Raw genomic sequence first — 16566 nt, forward strand, 5'->3', positions numbered from 1 at the left:
TCTGGGAGGCAGTGCTTTCCTGCCCTGGATTTGGCGAGCCTGCTAACTGGCACGGCTCCCCTAAAAGTCCAAGCCTTCTGTACTCCTCACCTTGCCCAGAGCCTCCCTCCTTCCCAGTGGCTGGAGGCTGTGAGAACTTTGAAGAAACTACAATTTAAGCTCTTAGTGCAGCTGGGACCACAGGTGAAAGATGTTTTCTGTAGTAGCAACTAGTATTTGTGGATAATTACTGATAATTGACAAAACACTTAGCTATGCACCACCACCCCGCCCTGTTTTCTTCTCTTATTTGGGTGAAGGCACATTTATGGGTCCCTAACACATTGCCATTTATATTATATCACTTTAGGCTGTAATATTTTAGTTATCTTACCCCAGTGTTTTTTTCAATTACAGTTTACATTCAATATTATTATGTGCCCTGGCTGGTTTGGCTCAGCAGTAGAGTGTCAGCCTGCGAACCACTGAGTCTCGGGTTCTGTTCCGGTCAAGGGCAGGTACTTCGGTTGCGGTTAGTCCCCGGCCCAGGTTGGGGTCATGTGGGTGGCAGCCACTCGATGTGTCCCTCTCATGTCAATGTTTCTCTCTCTCTTCCTCCCACTCTATCTGAATATAAATAGAAAAATATCCTCGGGTGAGGATTAAAATATATATATATAAAATATATATATAATATATAAAAATATATATAAATATAAATAAAAAAATAAAATATATATATAGTATTTTGTATTATTTTCAGGTGTACAGCATAGTGGTTAGATAATTATATACTTTACGAAGTGTTCCTCTGATATTTCCAGTACCCACCTGGCATCATACTGCATCCCCAGTTTTTAAACTTTAAATATTTTAAACTTCTTAAAATATTTAAATCAGTCCAATAATATAATGTAAAATTCTCACTTGACAATACTTCAGTGTCAGTTGGCATGATAGGACATTTGTCATTTAAGAAAATTAATTGGTATTTAGTTTCTCTAATCTTTAATCTTATGGTGTAAATATCCAGATAACATCTTCAGAGAGAGAGAGAGAGAAACAGAGAAGGCTGGAGTAATGGGAAATGCAGAGAGAGTCAGTCTTCCACTCAACATGGTTTGCATTATTGGATGTTTGTAATTGAGGGTCAAGATTATTGTCATAAAACAGTAATTTCAAATATATTCAAAATGTTTTACTTATAAGATTTATTTTCTTAAGTAGGTAAGAGATGCCCTTTACCATACGTTCCAAGCATGTCACAGGGAAAGTGGAGAATTACCCACTGGCTTTCTCCCAAAACCTCTCCACTTTATATGGCCTATACTCAGTTATGTAAGCGAATCTGCCTTTCCCTGTATGGTTCTTACTCATCTTTACAGTCTCCAACTCCTTGCACCTATTAAGTGCCAAATAAAGGTTTGTTGATTTAAAATGAATAATGGCTGGTTTGAGGTATGGGCAGGGCTGGTTCATTCATAAAGTATCCATTAAATGCAGACTTACTACTGTACTAGGAGAGCAGAGATGGAGAAATAGATTAAGCAAGAAAAGGGTTAAAGAGCTTATAAAATGTATTGGGCTGTGTAAAAAGCAGCCAAAATAGTTGTATTAGAAGATTTAACCCAGTAAGATCTATAGTTTAACTTCTGGGAGTTAACTGCTAGGAGCCTCCAGCCAGAGTTGGGAGAAATTATATCTAGTTCTTGGGGGAGGGACTCACAGAAAGCTTTCAAAGAAGGTGCCAACTTGAGCATTAATGGATAGATAACTCTTGGGGAGGCAGCGAAGAAGGGGTCTCTCAGGGCAGAGATTGGGCATGGAAATGGGAAATCATCATTGATATACTTGGAAGAACTGATGTAAGTGTTGTTTTGGCTCTGCCTAGGACACGTGGAGAAGAATTGAGTACCCAAGTTGCATTGTTAGCCCTGGGAGGCCTCCTCTCCCACCTCCCACATGGCACAGTAGACACACAAGCCTGGATTTTGTCTGATCTCAGAAGAGAAAGATACATGCATCTTCTTCTTGGTCTTTGGTCAGCAACAGAGCTTTTGCATCACTTTGAAAGGCTAATTGTGGCATATTTCCGATCAGAAAGAAAAACAAACAAACAAACAAAAAAACAGAGGTCCTGGTTCCTGCCAGGTGATTGGCTATTAAATCTTAGCTTTCATGCCAAGTTGATTTGGGCCAATTCTTTCTCTCTTTCGTCCTCTTTTCTCCCCGAAAAAGGAGTTGCTTATATCTTTAAATCTATTTTACACTCTTTCTCCAGACAAGCATCGCAAGTACTATTTCACTTATTCCCATTACATTCTGTTGGGAAGCGGGTATCTTGACTTCCAACATCTATCTGTTCACATAATGACCTATGTCTTCCTCTGCCTCTGTCACCAGTGTACTTCCATCTGGAAACACGCTCCAGGTATGCTCTCAGACCCTGCCATGCAGCTCCATGGGACAACCCCGGGAAATACTCTTAGCCTTGACTTTCAACACAAGCACCTAGTGAAGGTGCATAATCAAAAGGAATCCCGTGGCCTAATGTGAAAAGAGCACTTAGGGAAACACCCACCTGTGATAACGTCAGAAGATGCCCTTCAGATTTTAAATCTGATACAGAGGCTCTCTGGCTAGAAGTTACTTAAAAGCAGAAGCTCTATATACATAAAAATACCTTCTCACCTTTTTTTTTTCCCTTGAGGGAGGAGAATATAAGAAGATTAGAGTTTAGTTGAGCCTAGGTAGTACCAAAGCCATGTATATTTTACAGAAATACAGATTTTAAAGGATCAGTACACAATAGAATTGAAATTGAACACTAGATAGCAATAGATGTTTAAATGAATAAAAGATTGTGAAGATTAAGAATTGTTTTGTCAAAGATCTAGAGAAAAGTTTGACTGAAATATTGAACAGTCTCCAGCTCTACTTTTATTTCTCTTATGAGCTGCCTGGTGGGAGAATTGGATTTTCTTTCTGAGTTATGTGGTACGCAGAGGTAGGCTGTGCTTATTCTACCATGGCGACAAACACTATTGCATTCTAGTTAGGCCATCTCTTCCACAGTGAGTCACCCGGGCAACGACACTGACCTAGAAAAGAGAGACCAAACCTAATTTTCTATGGATCCTGGTGCTAGTGGCTTCTGGAGGACAATTTTCCTATTCTTTAGTTTTCAACTTGAGTTCAACTAGCACTTTAGCTTATCATTTTTTTTTTTTTTTTAATAATAATTATAGCTACCTAGTCTGGGCCATGTGGTCTTAAGCAAAGCAGCTTGACCTGAGAGGGATGGTCAGATTCACACCTCAAATTTTAGAAGGCCTCCAGGACAATTCTTTATTAAGAGGTTTAAAAATGCTTTATTCTTAGCTATTTGTCTGGGAAGAGCCTGAATGCAGTTTTAGATCCTGATTATTATTGTAACGATGGCATGGCATGCTTGGATAGTATTAAAGTCCTAAATGTCCCTTTGGCTTTCATCACTTTTAAAACTCATATTGTGTTTTAGGTTGTAGAACTTCCACGTTTGCCTTGCAGTGGCCATGCCCTGTGCCCCCCCCACCCCCCTTTTATTTTATTTATTACTATTTTTTTAATCCTCACCTGAGGATATTTTTCCATTTATCTTCAGATAGAGTAGAAGGGAGGGAGAGGTGGGGGAGGGGGAGAGAGAGAAACTTCGATATGAGAAAGACACATCGATTGGTTGCCTCCTGCACGACCCTGACCAGGGCCTGGGATTGAACCCCAACAGAGGTACATGCCCTTAACCAGAATTGAACCCAAGACTCTCTGGTCTTCGAGCCAACACTCTAACCACTGAGCCAAACTGGTCAGGGTGTCACCCCCCACCCCTTTAAAGGGTCTTTCTTCTATCTAGGATCATTGTTCTTCAGTGAAAAGATACATATTGTTTTATGAACATTGATGACTTTTTTTTCTCAAGGTTAAACAGAAGGTGTCTCATTTTGTTGACACCTGAGCTGTTAGGAACCATTGTATCTTACAGGTTCTGTGTTGAATTTGGCATATCCAGTCATATCTGACCAATGTTAACAATGATATTTGCCTACAATGTGTCTTCTGTTGACTCATAACTGGCAAGAATTGTATTTTCCCATGTGTAACACGTGGGTGTAGACCATTCCAAATCTGAATGCATCTTCGCGCTTTTTGGGAAAACCTGTGATGCTGAAAATGCTAAACCCTGCATTCTTCCTATGCATGAGGATCAGTCAGGCTCAGAACAAGAGAGAGACTTTCCGTTTCGATGTGGAACTGAAATTCTGATGAACCGCAGTGTCTTGCTTCCGCCCATCCCTGGATTAGGTTGTAACGCCTATGGAACGCTGGCCTTCTGTGGAACAGTCATAGTCAGGGAAGCATTCTTCAGCTCTCTGACTACATTCTGCACCACCCTGCTTTCCCATGACTCCGATTTCCTTCCAGTCATCGTGGGTGTTTTACTTCCCCTTTGCCCCATTCCAAAAGCTTAGCGTGCATCATTCTCACCCTTTGGTTCTTTCTGCTAAATAGTTAGCAATCCTTAACCTTTACTGAGTATTTACAATGAGCTAGGTGTCTAAATGCTTTACGTGGTATAACTCAGTGAATCCTCAGCAACTCGATTGGATAGGTATTATTATTATTTGACAGTTCAGGTGAGGAAATTGGGACACAGAGAACTGAAGTGCATTGCCCAAGGCAAAGGACACCAAGTAAATAGCAGAACCAAGGTTTGAACCCACGCCGACTGGCCTCCAGAGCTTTCATGCTGTTACTCTGCCGTTAGTGCCTGCTAGACATTTGGATGCGGTGCCGTCTCTGGGATGTGCCGGTGTCTACAACTGAACCTCTGGGGAGGGGGGTCTGGGATGCTGGCCTGCTTTTGACTTTGAGAGACTCCACTCTTTACCTCACGATTGTGTGACCTTTGGCATGTCCATCAGTCAGAGTTCAGCCGGGGGCACTGAGCAAGTAGGAGATCTGTATGTTAAGAGATCTGTTGTGAGGAATCGGCTTATGCAAGTGTGGGGATAGGCTGGGCGAGACTGGGATCCACAGGGCCCTCTTGGGCACAGTCTGCAGTGGCTGTCCACGGTGAGTTTCTCCTTCGGGGAGGCCTCTGCTCTGTTTTTAAGGTCTTTCAACTGATTAACTCAGGCCCACCCATATCTAGGATATTATCTGGACTCTCCCTTATTAAGGTCAACTGATTGTTGGACTTTAATCACATCTGCCAAATACCATCACAGCGACACTTAGGTCAGTGTTTGACTGAGTAACCGAGGACTGTAGCTGAGCCACAGCGAGAAGACCATCGCGGCAGGTTACTTCATTCTCTGAGCCTGTTTCCTCAGATGCTGAACCACCACCATAGGGTTGTGGTGAGGAGTGTATAAAATAAGGTATGTCAGGGGTGTAGTGCCCAGCATGTAAGGATTCCATAGAAGATTATTTTATCGGTGCTGGGGGCAGGGTGGGCCACAGCGGCAGAGGCCGTGGTCTCCCCCACAGTAGTGACTTCGCCCTGGTTGTTGTCACTCTCCTCCCTGACCGTCCCGGCTTACTGCAGCCCTTGGCTTCCCAACAGCTCTTCCTGCTAAAATCTCTTCTCGTCCATCTTCATTTTTGCCTCCAGGCTATAATGGAGGCTTAAAATACCTCACTACTCTCCAACTTTGAAAAATGTCTTTCTTACATTTGGACACTATGTCGCTTTCCTCACTGTATGAGCAGTACCATGACTCCCTCCCCAGGAAGGGCCCCCACCCCCTCGCTTGCTAAATGCTGTGGGAGGGCTGCCTTCTCCAGTGGAACCGATAAAAACCAGATGTGTTTGTAGGGTTTTCTTCAAATATTTTATAGGAATTTTTATCTTTAAGAGCAAAACTAGTTTGGCATTTTTCCCCCCAGATCCAAACACATATTTAAAAGGCAATACTTAATTATAGTTGAATCAAAAAATAAAAAAGAACTCAGCGAAGAAAATCTTGCCCTTGCCCAGTCCTTCGGATGAGAAACAACGTGTGCACACATGGATGAACCTGGGGACTGTTCGAGTCTACAGGGATATCATCTTCGGCATTGACTGTCACACGGGCACGTGCGTGGACACGCAACCGCAGCGCTTCAACATTATGCACTGGACTTGATTCACGGATGTGCGTAAATGATACCATTTCCCAATAGTTTTGTCCTTCCCTCCATTTCACTGCACCGCCAGCAGCACTCAGTCTGTGGTTCGTATCGGGGACTCCAGGGTCCACAGGAGGGTCTATTAGATTTGAAGTTCATAAAGGAGCAGGCTTCTTGGCCGCCACCGTATTCTCAGCCCCTAGAGCCCAGCGCCTGCCTCATAGTAGCTTGAAGAACATGTCCTGATGGAGTGATGTGCAGGACATTATAGGACCACAGGTGACTGTTACCATAGGGGGATAGACGGGCTCTTCTCTTACCATCTCCTTTCTACCTAGTTGTGCTATAAACTGGTGAACTGGTTGTTGAGTTCATTCTAAAGTTTTGAAGTCATAAACTTCCTGTCTGTCCAGCTTCTCCCATTGACACCCATACAGTTGATTTGTGTCCCACCCTGAATCCTCAAGAGCAGATATGGAGAGCCTTAGTATATGCTGCTCGTGTGAAGGCCATCCTTAGTACATCGTCTGGTGGCATGATATGAGCAAATCCTCATCTTACCTCACACGTACTCTGAGCTCTGTGTGGCTTTGCACTGAGCAAGCCTGGGAAATACCTGGCCCCTCCTTACTTAGTAGGAAGAATGTGTCATATAGGTCACCAGATCCTTTCTGGCTCATTTTAAGCCATGAGGCCCAGTAGCCATTCTGCAGGGAGCATAGCTTAATCTCCGCGGCTCTCTGACACCCTTGCATTGTTTACAGGCTTACTACTTTCTCCAGCCCAAACCAGCCCAATTTTCCTCTGTGCTGAGTGAGTCCATTCTAACCATTCCTGTCTCACCCCTTGGGTCAACCTTGTGCTTTCCTCTGTAACTCGTACTTGGGTTCTCACTTCGCCTATATGGTATTGGTCACAGTGCTTCAATTCCCTCTGTTCTCTCATTGGCTTGTTCTGTTCAACAAGCCAGCCAGACATGTGGTTTGAAATGCAAATGTTATGCTGGTCACTCTTGCAGAGGGCGTATTTTGAGGAGGCTTAGTTAATCTGTTAGGTAAAATGTGAGTGCAAAAAGACGCTGATAGGGTGACGTAGGAGGGGGTTAAACTCAACAATGAAAAGGGCCAGCATCTGAGTATTTGAAAAATGCACATGTATGAAATGGTAAAGATGTGGTGTAACAATAGCCTAGAGAAAAGACAGATTTTGGTTTATTCAAGAAAGGGCCTGTTTGGGAGTCAGGAGACAGCCCCAGCAGCCCCTCCTCCTGACAAAGGGCAGAAAACTTTTCAACTAGGGAACTCTTTCTGTCTTGGAAAAAGAGGGAGTTATAGTAGGCCATCTGTAATGTCAGTTTCAGTTCTAAAATTATATAAATGAACGAATCACAGTGTAAAAGCCCAAAGTATGAAATAGAATCCAATACAGTCTTATAGATAATGAATATAGAATCAAAACATTATCAATAAATGTCCTACTCCCTTCTCTGTGGACTAGACAATGCCTGGGCGTTGTAGTCCGGTCACACCACACAGCAAAGGATTTCTAGCCCACATGGTCAAAAGAGAGCAGCCAGGTAGCAACAGAGCATTGTATGAGTCAAGTTCGGAAGAATCACGTGGTTTGGTTTAGGAGCGAGAAGAATTTAGGACAAAAGGGGGGGATATTATGGTTGTCGAAATTTGAGGTATTGTATACTATACATATGTGCGAAGGTAAAACTTTTTTGGAAAAAGTCCAAAAAAGTCCAGTTTTACAGATCAGATTCTTTATCAGAGATGCATTTTCTAACACCTGACTGATGTGCATTCATTGATTCAACAGCTAGATGTCATTTTTAATGATGGGATAGAATTTTACTGAGTGCATTTGTTTTATCTCTTGTCCACAGTCTTCTCTTAGCCTGAAATCCTCATAAAAAGTGCTTTTAAATGTTATTGCCTCCCGGAAAACAGAATTAAGTGCCCTTTCCTCTTTGCTCTTGCAGCATACACTTGTTACCTCCACCTAGGTCTAAGTTCATTATGCACCGTATTTGGTTTAAATGTCTCTGTACCTACATGTGCATAAACATAAAGTACAGGATTATAAGTTCTTGAGAGCAAGTACTAAATTGTAACCTTTAAAAATATATACTCTAGCCCTGGCCGGTTTGGCTCAGCAGTTGGAGCGTCGGCCTGCGGTACAGAGAGACCCGGGTTCGGTTCCCGCTAAGGGCACGTACCTCGGTTGCAGTTTGTCCCCGGCCCTGGTTGGTCGTGGGGGTGGCAGCCACTCGATGTGTCCCTTCACATCGATGTTTCTCTCTCTCTCTCTCTCTTCCTCTCTCTCCCTCCCGCTCTATCTGAACAAAAAATAGAAAAATGTCCTCGGGTGAGGATAAAAATATATATATATATATATACACACACTCTACCTAGATTAGGCTCTTAATAAATACTGTGAAATAATAGAAGATTTTTCATCTCAGCTCAGCAAAAGCTTTTTTATAATTTGTGTATAGTACTATCTATAGAAGGTGTTTTTCTTGAATAGTTCCAAGTAATACTTCATTTCTACTTTTTCTGTGACTCAGCATTTTACAGTGATGTGCCTGTGGTAGAAAAGTGTTCAGTTTCCAATGTGATGCATTAACACAAACCTGTGAAACAGTTGCTGCTTAAAGCTAATCCAGACTGTCAAATCCCATATCACACATGCAGATGATTGATTTCTTCCATAGAAGTAATGGTAGGACTAGGCCTGCTTGTTGTGAAGTAGGTATGGTGGGGAATGGCATAGTCTTTTTTTTTTTTTAATCTTCACCTGAGGAAATTTTTAAAATTTTTTGTTTGGATAGAGTGGGAGGGAGAGAGAGGAAGAGAGAGAGAGAGAAACATCGACATGAAAGGGACACATCGAGTGGCTGCCACCTGCACGACCAACCAGGACTGGGGACAAACTGCAACCAAGGTACGTGCCCTTAGCGGGAACCAAGCCCAGGTCTCTCTGGACCGCAGGCTGACGCTCTAACCGCTGAGCCAAACCGGCCAGGGTGGCGTAGTCTTTATCGTGGGACCTTCACCCTTCCCAGCAGCCCTGGAAGGTGACTCTGAAAGTTTCGATTTCACACCTCTTTTATACTCTCTTTTGAATGTCCAGGGTAATGGAATGAAATGTAGTTGATTCTTTCAACAAACCCTGAATACTTACTAGGTATCCGGCGCTGTGCTGCGATCTGGGGGTAAAAAGAGAGCATGGTCCTCAAAGCTTTCCTGCGTTTGCGTTCACAGCCTCATTGAGCAGCTCATGCATCTTCCCTCTGCCTCTTCCGTTTCTTCCACAAGCTGAACATTGTGTGGAACTGTGAAGAGCAGGGTCTTAATGGAGTAATAAGAAGTACCAGAAACAATACAAAGACACCACGAGGGACACGGTGTCACTTCTGTGGTATCTTGACAAACACGCTCAACCTGAATCTAGTATTAGGGGACATCCGGCAAAGTTAAACTGGGGGACATTTTATACAACTGCCCAGTACCCTTCAGGAACCTCAAAGACAGAGGCTGGGGAACTGGTCCTGTTTAATGGAAACTGAGGACACATTACAGAACTAGATGAATAGTGTGATCCTGGATGGGACCCTGGACCAGCAATAGGACATTAGGGGGCAATTGGAAAAATTTGAGTAAGGTTTATACGTTAAATACTACTACTACAGGGCAGGGCAAATGTAGGTTTACAGTTGTTTGTATGAAAAAAATACAGTAATTAATAAATAATATAAGAATAAACTTTCACATACTCACAACTGTAAACCTGCTTTTGCCCCACCCTGTATTATTAGCATTAATTTCCTGATCTTGATAATGACACAGGGGTTTAAGGTTACCATTTGGGGAATCTGATTGAACGGTATATGGGAATTCTTTGCATCATTTTTGCAAGTCTGAAATTATTTCAAAATTCAAAAAAAGTAATTCTTTTCAATTGAAAAACTGGAAAGGCGTTTAACTCAGTGTCTTAGGCGTCTACAATGGCTCATCAACAGTGGACTCTTTTTTGCTGGTTACTCAGCATCACTAAACTTTTGGTTTTCAAACAAATTTCAAATACATTATTTTATTTGATTCCCAATACAAACAAATGGGGTTTGCAAGAGATTACTTTCATTTTAAGGAAGCAGTCTTAGGTGTGTTAAATGACCCGTCCAAAAAAGAAACACCCCCAAACCCACAACACTTGGCCGTGGGTAGACTGGACTAAAAGGATTTTCCTGGGCATGGACTCTCAGAAGTTCAGAAGCAAAGTCCGCTTTCATATTTTAAGGAAGTAACATAAATGTTTATGTTGAACAAATTGTTTTTAACAAAGTTACTTGGAGGATAATTTATATTTTATGTACATGTTAACAGTTCACTACTGGCAATGAAAGTAGGTAATGGGATAAAAGTTTTTAAGTTGTAGGAAACATATTTTTTCCATCCTGTCACTGCACTTCTGTGAATGTGTATGTATACTCTCTTTCAAACATATGTCAAATTCTAAACTTGAATCTCTTTGTAATGATGAACCTAAATCAAGGAGCTACTTTGTCTCCCCGCCTTCTGATGCCACGCAGCTGCTCATTTCCCACAATTTATTTCCATTCTTGAGGAGTTGATACTAGATGGTAGGCCTTTCAAATATTGTTAGGTCGACAACCATCACCAGGGAGAGTCACGCCCAGTAGAGCAAGATTTGATGCTAATCTCATTTAAAACAACCAGATTTCCCTTTGTGAAAGACAATCACAGTATCCTTGTTCAATCCCAGTTCTGAACTATTTTGCTGAGTGTTACATATACATGTATTACATTCGTCATTGAGAAGTCACCCAATTTGGTGAGGCAATATCAAAATATGAAATTTTAACCTCCAAAATGAGTTATATAAAGGTAGAGCTAAATTTCAGCTTCTAATACCTGGTCTCATCTTCTTAGTCAGTATATGTGGAGGCTGAAAGTAAAGTAAACTGCAAGGTTAAAAAATTAAATCTTTATCCAATATAGTGTTATATACCAATTTTAGCTCAAAAAATGAAAACTTTACTTTTTAAATTATGAGCCATCTTCTAATAAAAATTCACTCTATGAAGGTTGGATTGTTTCCAAAGGACAGATCCTTTCATCCAGAACTAATGAGTTCCACTATCCATATTTTCCTTTTGTTCATAGAAAGCCCTCTGTTTTGAGAGATTACTTTTTTTTTGTTTGTTAATCCTCACCTGATGATATTTTTCCATTGATTTTTAGAGAGTAGAAGGGAGGGAGGGAAGGAAAGAGAGAAACATCGATGTGAGAGAGAGACACATTGATTGGTTGCCTCCCAAAAGGGCTGTGGATCAAACCTGCAACCCAGGTACATGCCCTTGATTGGGAATCGAACCCTCTGCCCTTTGGCCCACGGGCCGATGCTCAAACTGCTGAGCCAAACTGGCCAAGACAAAAACCCTCTGTTTTGAATACACTTGTACTGACATAGCCAACTTGAAGGAACATAGCTAATAATGGGGCAATGTTCCACCCATTAGGGAACATAAAGACCCTTATAGCTTTTGATTTTGTGAAAAGAATATTATTCTGCCTACCTAAAGGTAGTCCATTTCTTATTTTAAAAGTTAGTAAGGAAGTAGGATCGAAACATGTGGAGATCATGCCCTCTAAAATGAGAAGCAAAAAAACCCACAGAAAAACTCAAAAAGCTTAAAACTTCATTTTATTTCTCTTTTGAACTCTTATGAACATTTTATTTCTCTTGCATGAATGTGTGTTGGAAGGGTAGGAGAAGTCTGGTATTTTATATGCCAGAGCGTGCTTCAGTGTTAGTAACTTTTTCCTGTTGATTTGCTACCAATAAGAAACTCCCATTTTTCTGTGTTCTGCATTCAGAATCTATTAGAATGAAGTCTAGGGGCTGAAACCATAATTAATCTCATGTAGTATTTGGTGATTCCAAATAGGTCCCCTTTAGAAGTCTTGGGATACCTTTTTATACTTTTTTTTTTCTTTATTGATTTTAGAGAGGGAGGAAGGGAGAGGGAGAGAGAGAGAAACATCGATGAGAGAGAGCATGCCTCCTGCATGCCCCCACTGGGGATTTGGCCCACAACCTGGGCATGTGCCCTGATTGGGAATTGAACCAGCAACCTCTTGGTGCATGGGTCAATGCTCAACCATTGAGCTACACTGGCTGGGCATGGGATATCTTGATTTAATAGAAAGTTAATTCCCAAGTGGTCAGCAATCATTGGTAAAATTATTCTTCCCAGTTTTTTTATTGTGGGACCTCTTATTCCTACCAAGGATTTAAAAATTATGTGTGTTGTTTAAAGAATAAAAACAATTATTTGTGAACTCACAGCCTGACTAAAAAGTAGAACGTGAATTCCTTATAATTCCCTATGTGTCCCTCACTGATTAAATCCCCTTTTCTTTTTTTTATCCTCACGTGAGGACATTTTTGCATTTATCTTTTAGATGGAGCTGGAGGGAGAAAGGGAGGAAGAGAGAGAGAAACATCGATGTGAGAGAGACACATCGAGTTGCTGCCATCCACACAACCCCAACTGGGGCCCGGGACAAACTGCAACCGAGGTACATGCCCTTAATGGGAACCCAGCCCGGGCCTCTCTGGTCTGTGGGCCGGTGCTCTAACCACTGAGCAAAATTGGCTAGAGCCAAATCCCCTTTTCTTCTCCCAAAAAGAATTCTAGAAATTAATTTCCAGTCTTTTCAGATTTTAATTTTTTGTTGTTTAATTATAAGCAGTGCTATTAATGCATTTCTTGTATATGTGTCCTAAGATACATTAAGAGTTTCTTCATGTACCTAACAATGGAAAGCTGAAAAATGTTGTTTGCATGTGTTCAGCTTCCTCAGGTAATGCAAAAATGGTTTCCAAAGTGGTTGTAGCAATTTACATTCCCACCAGCAAACCATGAACATTCCCATTCCTCCACATCCCCACATTTGGTATCACTCTTCAGTTGTAGCCATCGGATAGGTATATAGTAGAATCACTATAGATTACTTTGGATTTTCCTGAATTAGTAATGAGATTGGGTATATTTTCATTTGTGTATTGATAGTTGGAATTTCTTTTTTTGAAGTGCCTGTTAAAATCTTTTATTCAGTTCTCTATTGGGGTGTTGGTCTTATGAGTGCAAGGCATTGTTCATGTGGTCTAGATATTAGCCCTTGGTCGTTTATATGTGTAACAAATATATGGCTTGTAATTTTATTCTCTTTATGGTGCCTTTTGAGCAACATTAATTTTAAGGAGGTTGAAATGATCAATCTTTTTCTTTATTGCTTTAACTTTTTACGTTTTGGGAAATTCTCTCTACGCTAATCGACATATATCTCTCCTTTTAGAGTCTTCTTTATTATATTTTTGCCGCTTACATTTAGGTTTTCAGTCCAACTGGAGTTGGTTTTTATATTTGGTGTAAGGTAAGGGGGTTGGTTTTGTTCTTTTCCACAGAGAAAACCAGTTGGCCCGGGACCATTTATTAGAAGCTGGTTATCCTTCACATTGATTTGAAATTTCACCTCTGACATTTAGCAGATGCCCACATGTCTGTACTCTGTTTCTTTTCCTTTGGTCTGTCTGTCCCCCACTGGGTTTTGCCAATGCCATATTGTCTTATAATGTCTTGATATCTGATAAAGGCAAGTCCTTCAGTGTTTTTCTTGACTAGTCATAACCCATTGTACTTCCATATGCATTTTATATTCAACTTGTGAAGTTCCACCAAGAAAAAAAAAAGCTCATTTTGACAGGAATTGCATATCTCTTTTAGGAGAATTGACATCTTTATGGTACTGAGGCCTCCAATCCATAAGCATGGCATGTCTTTCCATTTTTTGGATCTTTTAAAATGTTTTAAATAAATTTTTATAAATTTCTTCATAAAGATCTTATACATTGTATACATTTTAATTAGATTTATTCTTTTTTTTTTTTTTTACAATTTTTGTTAATTTATTGTTGTTGCAGATGTCTCTCCTTTTTCCCCCATTGACACCCTCCTCTCCATCCTGCCCCCTCACCCAGCATTGTTGTGTATGTCCACTGGCTATGCATACAAGTTCTGTGCTCTTTCTCTCTCTCCCCCTCCCCCTTCTTCTGAGGTTTGTCAGGCTGCATCCTACTTATATGTCTCTGGGTCTATTTTGTTCATTTTATTTTGGTAATTATATTCGACAAATGAGTAGATGTGTGATATTTGTCTTGCTCAGATTGGTTTATTTAGCTTAGCATAATACTCTCCAGGTCCCTCCATGATGTCTCAAAGGACATAGTACTCCATTGTGTATATACACCACGGCTTTTTTATCCACTCATCTACTGATGGACACTTGGGCTGTTTCCAGATCTTAGCTATTGTAAATAGTGCTGCTATTAACATGGGAGTACATATAATATTTCTGATTGGTGTTTCAGGCTTCTTAGGGTATCTTCCTAGAAGTGGGATCACTGGGTCAAATGGCAGTTCCATTTTTAACTTTTTGAGGAAATACCATATTGTTTTCCATGGTGGCTGCACCAGTCTGCATTCCCACCAGTAGTATACTAGAGTCCCCTTTTCTCTGCACCCTCACCGACACTAGTTGTCTGATGATTTGTTAATGGCAGCCATTCTGGCAGGTGTGAGGTGATACCTCATAGTTGTTTGATGCTGAGCATTTTTTCATATGTCTCTTGGCCATTTGTATGTCCTCTTTGGAGAGGTGTCTATTTAGGTCCTCTGCCCATTTTTTAATTGGAGTCTTTGTCTTCTTTTTGTTGAGTTGTATGAGTACTCTATATATTTTGGAAATTAACCCATTATCTGATGTATTATTGGCAGTTATGGTCTCCCATATGGTAGATTCCTTTTCCATTTTGATGCTTGTATCTTTTGCTGTGCAGAAGCTTTATAGTTTGATGTAGTCCCATTTATTCATTTTTTCCTTTGTTTCTTATGCCTAAGGCATTGTATCAGTGAAAATTCTGCTGCATGTGATGTTAGAAATTTTGTTGTCTACATTTTCTTGTAGGATTTTTATGGATTCACAAGTAACATTTAAGTCTTTCATCCATTTTGAGTTTATTGTCATGTATGGTGTAAGTTGGTGATCTAGCTTCATTTTTTTGCATGCAGGTGTCCAATTTTCCCAACACCATTTATTAAAGAGGCTGTCTTTGCTCCATTGCATGCTCTTGCCACCTTTGTCAAATATTAATTGAGCATAATGTCTTGGGTCAATTTCTCAGTTCTCTGTTCTGTTCCATTGATTTATATCAGTGGTTCTCAACCTTCCTAATGCCACGACCCTTTTGCAGTTCCTCATGTTGTGGTGACCCCCAACCATAAAATTATTTTTGTTGCTACTTCATAACTCTAATTTTGCTACTGTTAAGAATCACCATCGGAAATATGTGTTTTCTAATGGTCTTAGGCGACCCCTGTGAAAGGGTCATTTGACCCCCAAAGGGGTCACAAACCACAGGTTGAGAACCGCTGATCTATATGCCTGTTTCTGTGCTAATACCAGGCTGTTTTGATTATAGAAGCTTCGTAGTATAACCTGATATCAGGTATTGTGATCCCTGCTACTTTGTTCTTCTTTTTCAAGATTGCTGTGGCTATTCGAGGTCTGTTTTGGTTCCATATGAACTTTTGAAGTATTTGTTCTAGTTCTGTGAAGTATGTCGTTGGTATTTTGATGGGGATTGCATTGAATCTGTAGATTCCTGTGGGTAGTATGGACATTTTAATGATGTTAATTCTTCCAATCCATGAACAAGGTATGTGCTTCCACTTTTTTATATCTTCCTCTATTTCTTTTTTCAATGATCTGTAGTTTTTTGTGAATAGGTCCTTTATTTCTTTGGTTAAGTTTATTCGTAGGTATCTTAATTTTTTTGTTGCGATGGTAAATGGGATTGTTTTCTTAGTTTCTCTTTCTGTGAGTTCATCATTGGTGTATAAGAATGCCGTCGATTTCTTGACATTAATTTTGTATACTGCTACTTTGCCAAATTCATTTATTAAGTCTAGTAAATTTTTGATGGAGTCTTTGCGGTTTTCTACATGTAGTATCATGTCATCTGCGAATAATGACAGTTTCACTTCCTCCTTTCCAGTTTGGATCTCTTTTATTTTTTCTTCATGTCTGATTGCTGTGGCTAAGACTTCCAGTACTATGTTAAATAAGAGTGGCGAAAGTGGGCATCCTTGTCTTGTTCCTGTTCTTAAGGGAAATGATTTTAGTTTTTGCCCATTGAGTATGACGTTGGCTTAGGTTTGTCATATATGACCTTTATTATGTTGCGATATGGTCCCTCTATTCCCACATTGCTGAGCATTTATCAGAAATGGGTGCTGGATTTTGTTGAATGCTTTTTCAGCGTCTATATATATGATCATAT

The 16566-nt window shown here is 40.6% G+C and overlaps 1 protein-coding gene across 2 annotated transcripts in view; it reads left to right on the forward strand.

Moving 5' to 3' along the window:
• ARNTL2 (aryl hydrocarbon receptor nuclear translocator like 2) overlaps positions 1-16566 on the forward strand; it is a 77299-nt gene that overhangs the window by 3244 nt on the left and 57489 nt on the right. The window lies entirely within an intron of this gene.

Source organism: Molossus molossus, unplaced genomic scaffold (genome assembly GCF_014108415.1).
Source record: "Molossus molossus isolate mMolMol1 unplaced genomic scaffold, mMolMol1.p scaffold_m16_p_10, whole genome shotgun sequence".
In the NCBI taxonomy this organism is placed as follows: Eukaryota; Metazoa; Chordata; class Mammalia; order Chiroptera; family Molossidae; genus Molossus; species Molossus molossus.